We start from the raw sequence: 11,506 nt of genomic DNA, 5'->3' as shown, positions 1-11,506 counted from the left end.
AAAATTATCAGCAATCATTCTGACAGCTTCCTTCATAGTTTTTAAGTTATTTTGTCTATAATAATTAAAGAGCATACCTCCAATGTTAAATTTCCCAGTTTTGTACAAATTCAAATGATACATAAGACTACAGAGATATGTTCCAGGCTTTTACAAAGAAATCATGCTTTTCTTTAATATTTGACAGAATATAAGCTCCTTCCTTCAAATTACTACCAACTATCATGATATATATTACTAGTTTATATTCTTTTATTTATCATTTTTATAGATCTTTAATTCAATCAAATTTTGTCTAGCAGTTTCTTTAGTCATCTAATCCTCTGATAAGAGAAATCTGCTGTTCTTCATAGAGCTTTCCCCCCTTTATTTTGCTACAGCTGCTTTTATGTTCCCAGGTGATTTGTTGGTCTATATACTCAAGTCCATATTGCCTTCTTTCTCAAACTATTTCAAGTTTATCATCTAGTTCCATCCAGTCAAGTCTAATCAAGTTGACCGTTTACCATCTGCTTGACCTGCCCATGCTCTGCTTAATACAGCCGAAGGGAGACAAAGACTCCCACTAGAGACCCCTAACCTCTGATCTCAACTGCCCTTCAGGCTGTACTAGACAGTCCAAATAGCATATTCTAGAAGCACTTTCATTCACTGGCCTCGTTTGCTTTCAACTTCAAGATAATGATCTTTCTCCATAAACCTCAATTCTCTCCTTTTTTTTTAAACATTGTTCTCTTCATGGCAAGGAGGTACCACTTTAATAAACATTATTATTACAAGTGTTCATAAACACTTCTCTAAATGCATTACAGAAGAGTTATGACATCTATTCCTTGAAATAACACCCAAAGTATCCTGCATGTAAAACTTTTAAAAATATATTTTTAATAATTTTTAAAATATATTTGACTTACAATATTGTATAAATTTATGGTGTACAATATATTGATTTGCTACATTTATGTATTGCAATATGATTGACATTGTAGCAATATATAGCACCTCTGCCATGTTACATAATTATCATTTCTTTTTTGTGATGGGAATAATTCAGATCTGGTCTCTTAGCAAGTTTGATGATTATAATGCACTAGTGTTGTCTATATTCACTATACTGTGCATAAATCTTGATGCTTCACCCTCATATTTATCAGTGTTGCCCAAATTTGGAGGATCCATTTCCAGCCCTCAGAGCTATATTACCTAACCCCTCTAAACAGCAGATAAGATGAGGAAAAACTACAGATGTTTACTGACATGATTGGAGAGAATAGTAAATAAAGTAATTAAATAAAGTCCTTGGCACAGGCTAGTAAATCAGGAGCGCTCAGTAAATGTTAGCAATTATTATTATTTAATTGTCATAATCACCAAACCTTCGTGAAATGATTATATTCTGATAGCAATGACTACTGGCAGTAGTCATTACTACTAAAGGAAAATCCTTTATTATCAAAATATTATTAAAACATTAATATTAGAAATTGCAAAGAAATTAATTTTGAAGTACATTCTAGTCACTTAAAATTAAACTTGTAAGTGAAATATTCTATGTATTAGACATTAAAATCAGAACCATAGAAGTTAAGAGATGGAAAGGACTTAAATTTTTTTCTATTTTACATCTGCAGAAAGAGTGTGACCACCCATCAAATCGTCATTGAAACAATTAATGTTAGCGGAATATAGATTTGGTACAGGTTAAAAATCAATTTCCTGGGGCCACCCAGTGGCGTAGCAGTGAAGTGCACACATTCCACTTCGGTGGCCCGGGATCGCTGGTTCGAATCCCGTGTGCAGACATGGCACCGCTTGGCATGCCATGCTGTGGCAGTCATCCCACATATAAAGTAGAGGAAGATGGGCACAGATGTTAGCTCAGGGGCAGTCTTCCTTAGGAAAAAGAGGAGGATTGGTGCAGATGTTAGCTCAGGGCTAATCTACCTCAATAAAAAAAATCAATTTCCAGGGGCTGGTCCCACGGCTAAGTGGTTAAGTTCGCACACTGTGCTTCATGGCCCAGGGTTCACTGGTTTGGATCCTGGGCCCAGACCTACACCACTCATTAAGCCATGCTGTGGTGGCATCCCACGTAGAAGAACTAGAGGGACACACAACTACGATATACAATTATGTACTGGGACTTTAGGGAGATAAAAAAAGAGGATGATTGGCAACAGATGATAGCTCAGGACCAATCTTACTCACCCAAAAGTATATCTTAAAAAAATCAATTTCCACGTTTGATCATTTACTATCAAAAACTACACCATATGAAACAACGCCTCATTTCAGGTATCATTTCTAATATTATTTTACTGTACAATTTGAAACTGTAATTTCAACTCGGGATTCAACATCATTGGTTTGTTAATTTTATTTATATCTGGAGTGCTTAATATATACTATCATTATGCTAAGTATTTATAAATAACACGTAATTTAAGCCTCCTATAACCCTATCAGATAGGTACTCTTGTTATTCCCATGTTGTAGAGAGGGGATTGATAAGATGAATTGGGTCTTTCAGACAGATGCTGGTCCCACCTTCTTGTACAGCAAATTTGCTCGTATCTCACAGTTTCTCAATGAGACTGTATTTATCTGGCTGATCAAGCCCTCTACTTACAAGAGTAATTTGGTATGAGATAAAATCAGGTGCATGAATTTATAGCCATTTTCCTATCATTTACTTCTTCCAAAAAGACAATATAAATATACGTATGCAAGGTGCTTGTCAAATGATTCTTTGCCAAGTTCCACATTTCTTTTATTTTCAGGTGACATATTAAAGGAAACTATATGTACATATAATATTTGCACAAATAAATTCAAAAATTAGTGGGCTACAGTGGATTAAAGAGTGATTTTGTGAATACTATGACCTTGACATAAAACCATGTATTATAGTACCTGTAAACATATTATAATTCCTTCATCCAAAAGCTGCTTATTGGCACAGTTGAGGTACAACTCACATACATTCCTTAATCAGACTTTGATTTCTCTTTCTTAAATTTTTTAGTATCCTTTTCTATTGATTTCCTTTACCAAAAGTGTTTGCTCAGCATTTGAAATATGCAAGAGATTAAGGTTGCTGATTCACTGATTACCATTTTATTGCAGGATTTATGAAACATATATCTCCTGGTTATCTATATTCCAAATCATAGCTTCTGTGCAATACCTAAGCTTTAGATTTGCATTTCAAAAAGAAAATTGTAAGCTTTCTATAAGAGTAAAGTTACCTATGTGATGCTTTCATGGAAAATAGTGTTTAAATTCCATTTAATCTGCAAGGTCAACTCTAAGTCTAGCATTTTTATTTCGCAAATTTAGGATTCATGGTGTTAATATTTGGAGGCTTTTATTTAGCTATTGATTTTATACTTATCTCCTTCTATCTTACATAGGCTGATAATGCAGAATAATGAGAGTAGGTACAAAAAGAATATTGAGTAAATTTTTGGAAATGGTATAATGGAAAAGCACTGTTAACATCTAGACACACGAGTCACATTAGAGTAAATGCAGAACTAAGACACAGGCAGGCATGAAAGCAGCCACAGGCCATTTCCTTCCTGGAAGAGCTTGTCATTTTCATTATTAAATTTAGATAATTTAGATCTCTTTGTGTCCTCAGCTCTATAATAAAATCTGATTTTCTAAGTTATCTAACTTGTTCTCATTTTTAGGATGGAACATTGGTCTTTCCAAATTCATTTTTTACTAACACAAACACCTACGAACTTCAAGGCCCTATGCTCCACGTTGGGAATACAAATAACAAAGATGTGTTTCTTGTTTCTGCTCAGAGGGTTAGTAGCCTGCATGCAGATTTGTGTTCAATATAAGGATCACATAACGGATACATAGCAGGTGAGAGGGAATCCAGTTGTACCAAGAAGAAGAAGAGAGAGCTTTCAGGGAAAGTAATGAGCAAGCTGAGGGATGAACGGAGGTTTTAGAGTTCCTCACTCAGCTCATGGAGAGGGCTTTCTATTTTATGAGTATACCACAGTGTGTTTATCTCGTTGATGGATATTTGAGTTCTTTCTAGTTTCTGGTAGTAACAAACAAAGCTATTAGGAACATTCATGTACATGTCATTGTATAAACACATGGTTTCATTTCTCTTGGGCAAATACATAAGAGTGCACCTACTGAATCATATAGTTCATGCATGTTTAACTTTTTAAGAAACTGTCAAACAATGGTCCAAAATAGTTGTACCATTTTACATTCAAATCATTAGTGTATGAGAGTTTCACTTGCTCCATATGCTTGTCAACACTTGGTATGGTCAGTCATTTTGCTTTTAGCCATTCTAATAGGTATGCAGTAGTATAGTCATGTGTCACATAATGACATTTGAGTCACCAACGGACCAAATATACAATGGTGGTCCCATAAGATTGGTACCATATAGCCTAGGTGTTTAGTAGGCTATACCATCAAGGCTTGTGTAAGTACACTATATGTTTGGTCAATGAGAAAATTACCTAATGATGCATTTCTTAGAACATGTCCTCATCAGTAAGAGACACATGACTGTATCATGTTGTGGTTTTAATTGACATTTCTCTAATGACTGATAGTGTTGAGCATCTTTTCATATGCTTATTTCATGTGCTTATTTGCTATCCGTATGTATTCTTTGGTGAAGCATCTATTCAAATAGTTTATCCATTTTTTAAATTGGATTGTTGGTTTTCTTATTGAATCTCAAATTTTTTTAATGTTCTGGATAGAAATATTTTATCAAATATATAATTTGGAAATATTTTTTGTACAGTCCATAGTTTATCTTTTTCCTCTTAGCAGTATATTTCAAAGAGCAGAAGTTTTTAATTTTGATGAAGCAAATTTATCTTTTTTTATTTGATAGATTGTCGTTTGGGTGTTGTGTCTAAGAAATAGTTGCCTACCTGAGGTCACAAAGGTTTTCTTCTACCTTTTCTTCTAGAAGTTTAATAGTTTCAGATATTGCCTTTATGTCTATGATCCATTTTGTTAACATTTTAATATGGTGTGAAGTATGGGAGCAACACTCTTTAGAAAAATGTATATGGATATCCAATTTTTCCAACACAATTTATGGAAAGTCTCTACCTTCTCCCTTGAATTGTCTTTGCCTCTGTATCAAAAATCAGTATTCCACATTGGTCAGGGTGTTTTTCCCAAGTCTCTATTCTGTTCTATTGACCTATTTGTCTATCTTTAAACTGAAATTTGAAAACAGGTGATATCTTCCAACTTTGTTCTTATATTTTAAGATTGTTTGGGGTCTTCTATGCCCTTTGCATTTCCATATGAATTTTACAATAAGCTTATTTATTCCCAAAAAGTGATAGCTGGAATATCAATAAGGATTATGTTCCATCTGTAAATAAACTTGGGGAATATTGCCATTTTAACAATATTAATTCTTCTGAGCCATGGACATTGTATATTTTCTATTTATTTAGAGCTCCTTGATTTCCTTTCAGCAATATTTTGTGCTTTTCACAACTTTTGTCAAATTTATCCTTAAGTATTAAGTATTTTGGTGCTAGGGTAAATATTATTTTTGTCTCAATTTTCAATTGTTCATTGCTAGTATATAAAATGCAATTGATTTTTGTATATTACTCTTTTGTTCTGCAACCTTGTTGAACTCATTTATTAGTTCTGGTAGCTCTCCTTATAGATCTCATTGGATTTTCCATATACAACCATGCGTATCTTAAAGAAGGGGATACATTCTGAGAAATGCATCATTAGGCGATTTCCTTGTTGTGAGAACAACAGAGTGTACTTACACAAAGATAGATACCTACACTATATGGTACTAATCTTATGGGACCACCGTGGTATATGAGGTCCATCCTGAACTGAAATGTTGTTATGCAGTGCATGACTGTAGATGACCATGCTATCTGCAAATAAAGACAATTATATTTCTTCCTTTTCATTCTGGATGCCTTTTATTTCTCTATCTTTTAGATTATTAATTTGGTGTATTGCATTGACGGCTTTTCAAATGTTTAACTAAACTTGCTTTCATGTGATAGACCACAATAGGTCGTGGAATATTTAGATCAATAGATCGATAGATAGATAGATAGGTAAATAGATTCAATTTGTTAAAATTTTCTTTAGCATTTTTGAATCTGGGTTCATGAAGGATGTTTGTCTGTATCGTTCTTTTTTATACTGTCTTTGTCTTGTTTCGGTATTAGGGCAATGCTAGCCTAATAGAATGAGTTAAGAACTATTCACTCTGTTTCCAGTTTTTTGAAGAGTTTTTTAGAATTAGTAGTATTTCTTTCTTAAATATTTTGTTCACTCTACCAGTAAAGCCATCTGGATCAGGAACATTCTTTGGGGTAAGTGCTTTAAAGAGTAATGCAATTTCTTTAGTATCTTCTCTCATTCCTGACCTATATATCTTTTGTCCTCTCTTTGTTTTCCCTGATCTATGCCACTACAGGTTTATCAGCTTCATTTGTCTTCGCAAAGAGCCAGCTCTTGGTTCCATGGATTTCTCTATTTTCTTATTTTCTAGTGTACTGATTACTACTCAGGTATTTATTCTTTCTCTTCTTCTCATCTAAATTTCATTTTTCCTTCTTTTCTAGTTTCTTATGGTAGTTGCTGTGGTGAGTGGCTTAACAAGATGCTTTTGCTTTACTAATATAGGCATTTAGCACTATAAATTAATTATCACCTAAGTATCCCCACTTCTTCAGCAGCATCCTACACGTTGTAAAATATTATGTTTCCATTTTCATTCCATTAAAATACTTTATAATTTCTCTTTTTATTTATTCTTTAAATCATGAGTTATTTAGAAGTGTGTTATTTGGCTGCCTAATATTTTTTGATTTTATACAGATCTGTTATGAATTTCTAATTTAATTCTATTATGATCAGAAAAGATACTGTTAAACTAACTAATGTTTACTTTACGGCCTAGATTAAAATCTATTTTAAGAAATATCCCAGGTACACCTGAAAAATATGTGAATTTCATTTTTGTTAGGTATAAGGTTATATACATATCACTGTAGTAAAGTTAGTCAATATATTCTTACCTATTTTATGTGTACTTTTCCATCAATTATTATTAGAGTTGTATTGAAATCTTAAATTGTACTTGTGGTGTTGTCTATTTCTCATTGCAGTTCTATAAGTTCCAGCTTTATGTATTTTGGGATTTGGTTAATAGATGTATAAACACTTAGGATTGTAGTGTCCTCTTGATAACTTGGTCACTTTGCCATTATAATAATATACGTTTTTGCTCTGAAATACATTTTTTATGATACTAATATTGTCAACATAGTTTATTTTGGTTAGCACTAGTATGATACAATTTTTTATTCATTGACTTTTAACTAATTTATATTTTTGTTCAAAGCACGTTTCTTTTAGGTAGCAAATAGTTGGGTCTTGATTTTTTAAATTCAGTCTGATAATGTTTGCCTTTTAATTGGGGTTTTCTATACTGGAAAACAACTTGGCAGTATAAGATAGCTTAAGCATCCTTATAATTCATGGCTCAGAAATTCCAGAGGAATTGCCATGAATTTCCCAGATAAGCCAGGAGTAAGATTTTTATTGGAACATTATCTGGTGATAAGGAATAGGGGGCAATCTAGGGGCTCATTATTGAGGAATGGATGAGCATAAGGAGATACAAACTATGAAATACTCTGAGGCATTCAAAAGCCAAAAAAGCTACTTGTGTGCTAAGCAGTGTGGCTGTATCTTTAAACAACATTGAGTAAAAAGTATAACAGAAAAATATATCAAAATGCCATTTATATAAATGTGTGTTCAAAATAAACACCAAGCTATGTATTTTAAAAGAAATCATAAAACTCAAGGATACATTTTAAGTACTTACAATAGAAGGGAATACAAGTGGGGAATTTGTATAAGAGAAAAATGAATAGATGCATAAAAAATCTGCTACAAAAAAAAGTGAAATTAAATGATTATTTACTCTCAGGATTCAAAAATTTTTAAAAATTATTTAAAATGAAAACTAATATTACACGGAGTAAAGTGTATGTAATATTTTAACACAATTTACTGCATACCATTCAGGAAACAAACCTTCTTTGAACCAGGTATTTCTAAGACAGGAGGAATACTTGTGAAGTTATAGATTGTGTATTGCCCTCTAGAGTATGCTCATGTTAATTAGCATTGAAATCAGCTCAGTAACAATTAATAAAGAAATGTGTTTGAGTGCCATATGTTTCTGTTAATTCATGCATGCCATTGCAATTATCAGGAAATGCTAAGCAGAGATCAGACAATTACTGACCCTAATCAATATTACAAAGTCAGACTTTACAATTAACTAGAGTTAGAGTATGAGCATGGATTTTAGTCATGTCTAGACAGTTTCTAAAATAGCCTTTCTTAATCATCCATACCCAATATCTCTGAAAAGAAATAAAAGGATGGTGCTAAAACTAAGACTCAAATGCAACATATTCCCTGAATTTGAATCAAAAGTTCCACTAACCATGTGTTTGATGGATCTGAACTTTAAAAAACCAACCGTCTATACAATGTTATATGCCATAGCTATTTAACTTAAAACGAACAACAAGCAAGGCCTCGTCTGAGGAGTAGAACTGCCGGGACTGCCACCTACATAAGCAGCTTGCACACTGCACTCTCTTGGAGGCACCATTTACATCACCATCTCATAGACTTGTGTATTTGACAATTTGGCAAATGGCAGTAAGTTATCTGGAGAATGGGATAACATATTCTAATACTTCCATAGGTGACATTCAGGCCAGCTGAGATCCTGAAAGCAGCATCAGCAGCTTAAATGAAGTATTGAGGTGATTTTCCCCAACACCTACTGTCTTCCTCAATTCACCTTACCTTTGTCTATTACTTTATTCTTGAAAAGCAAAAAGAGCTTTTTACCTTCTCTCTTGGGTAATCTAGTACTTAGGTCAACAGGTGTAACTGTTTCTAATCTTAGAAGACAGACTCTTCCCCCATCGTGCTTTACTTCATATAGCAGAATGTCAAGTGTAGGAGTCTCACATATAACCAAATATAAACAAACACGTAAATCTCACCCAGAACCAAAAATAAACAAATGGATAAATAAATAAATAACCTTAATTTTAGTACATTTAGTATGTAGTTTACATGAATGTTATGAATTTGATATCTCTCCTGCCCCAAGACCACCAGCACAGTGTCCTGGTGTGTGTGAATGTATGTGTGTATATGCGGGCATGTGAGTGTATGTGTGGTACATTGTCATAGCCTGAGTCCTCCCACTGGTTTTTGCCAAAAACACTCATTATCCATTTTTCCTTCACTCTAGGCCATCATCATTAGGCTTTATTTTAAAAGTATTTGTGTCAGGAATCCTGAAGACCACTGACAGGCTGCATGATTACTAGAAGGGCTCACAGAACTCAGAAGAACTGTTCTACTCATGGTTATGGTTTATATAGAGTGAAAGGATGCAGATTAAAACCAGGAAAAGAAGAAAATGCTTGTGGTGGAGTGCAGGAGAGACTAGACACAAGCTTCCAGTTGTCCTCTCTCAGTGGAGTGGTAAGGTTGTACTTAATTTTCCCAGGAACAACATGTGACAACATATGTAAAATGTTACCAACCAGGGAAGCTCACCTGAGCCTTGGTTTCTGTGGATTTTATTGGAGGTCAGTCACTTAGGCATGTAGCTCCCAGATGACTGACCTCAGCTATTCAGACCCAGGCCCCTCCTGCTCAGAGGTCAGACTGATACAGTGTGACCCAAAGCCCCAGGAACACAAAGACAAGGCGTTCATCATACATCACATTGTTAGTATAAACTATGTGACATGCGCCAAGATCTCAGATATACAGATGTTTTTATCAGGCAGGGTGTTCCAAGGGCTCAGAGATCAGCTCACAGGAGTTGCTCAGGGTCCAGTACTGAAGACCTTTGGAATGCAACTGGTTTTAGCAGCCTAGGCCTTTTGAGTTAACTCTTGCCCAATAATATTGGAAAATACAGGAATGTGGAATAGGTACTCTTTCTTACTTTTGCTCAATGGCATCTCTATAAAAGGATGAAGCAGTGGCAACTGGTAAAATGGGTTAACAAGGAAACGTTCCTTAAAACTGCTATTTTTACTTAAATTGAACACATACTCAGGAGGATAAGAAGAGCTGCAATTCATCTCACCCCATCCACACTGAATCTTCATACTTCCACTGCCCTAATGACTTCTGAAGAAATTTCCCAGTGGAAACTTCCAGAAGAATGGACACTTTAAAGTGTGCTTTTTGTTTTCTCATTGACACACTTAGTGTTAAATCTTATACTACCCAGAGATCTACATAGCATCCTTTTCTCACTGAGTGCATACTCTGGGAACCATAACTATGTTTCTGGGTCTACTTTCATTCCCTGGCTTCCTCCATCAGCAATTTGGATGGAATGGTGTAGCGTGCTTGGCTCAATTTGATGGCAAGCTTTCAAGTGAGGCTGCTGCTGACTGCCCCATAGTTCAACAACTCCTGGAGATAGTGCACAAAAACATAACCTTTTCATTTTGCCCATGGCATTTGGCAGGGCACACAGGTGCAAATAGGCCATTAATGAGAAGAACTCATTATCATTCATAGTTGATTCTGAGCACCCGGAGTCCAGAATGTGGTGCAAAACACTGCCTTCCTCTGTGTTCCTGCTTCCTGTCAGTCTACACAAACCTCCTTTAAGTGGTGTCCTGGAATTTCCTCATTTCTTAGACTCTCCCTTCTTTTCTTTTATCTCTCTGGGTCTGCGTGGACCCAGCTTCATCCTGCTTTGGCTAGTTTAGTTGATGTCATTGAACTAGGTTTGCCCCTCGTGTCTGAAACCAGGGGTGTCAGGCGATCCCTCATGGCCTAGATTAAAGAGACACATTTGACTTTTTTTTCTTGTGAACACTATAAACAACCATTACGTTTAAGACATTACAAGGAAAGAAACTCTCTTCAGGTAATACTGAATATCATTTTGCTCTTATGGCATAACTTTGACATATTTTATGTTAAAAATCCGGGAGACTATAAGAAGAAAGAATAAGACAGAAGGAGAAAGAGAATACTGCTCTGTTCTATATATTTTTTATTATGTTTCTTCTATCTTATTTGTAAGCACACATCATGCCTGTGTGCCATACACATTTATGTATGGGATATATTGTACATATAAATGCATACATATGAAAAAAAGAATAGTGTATATTGCACATTTTATTTCCTCATTCTTCACAGTTCAGAATCTTGCTCCTGCAGTATATAAGCTACTGGCTTAAACATATTGCTCTTTTTGAGATTGGGGGATGTAATCATCTTCGTAAGATATCATCTCAATATTGGTAGGGTATTCTAAACATTTTATTTGGTTTTACCTATCGAAACATTAGTATTAACTGGAAATGTGTTAGAAATGCAGATTCTCAGGCCTGCATACAGACCTATTGAATAAAAAACACTGGAGTTT

Source organism: Equus caballus, chromosome 17 (assembly GCF_041296265.1).
Source record: "Equus caballus isolate H_3958 breed thoroughbred chromosome 17, TB-T2T, whole genome shotgun sequence".
Lineage (NCBI taxonomy): Eukaryota > Metazoa > Chordata > Mammalia > Perissodactyla > Equidae > Equus > Equus caballus.
Note: the sequence above shows the minus strand (reverse complement) of the source record.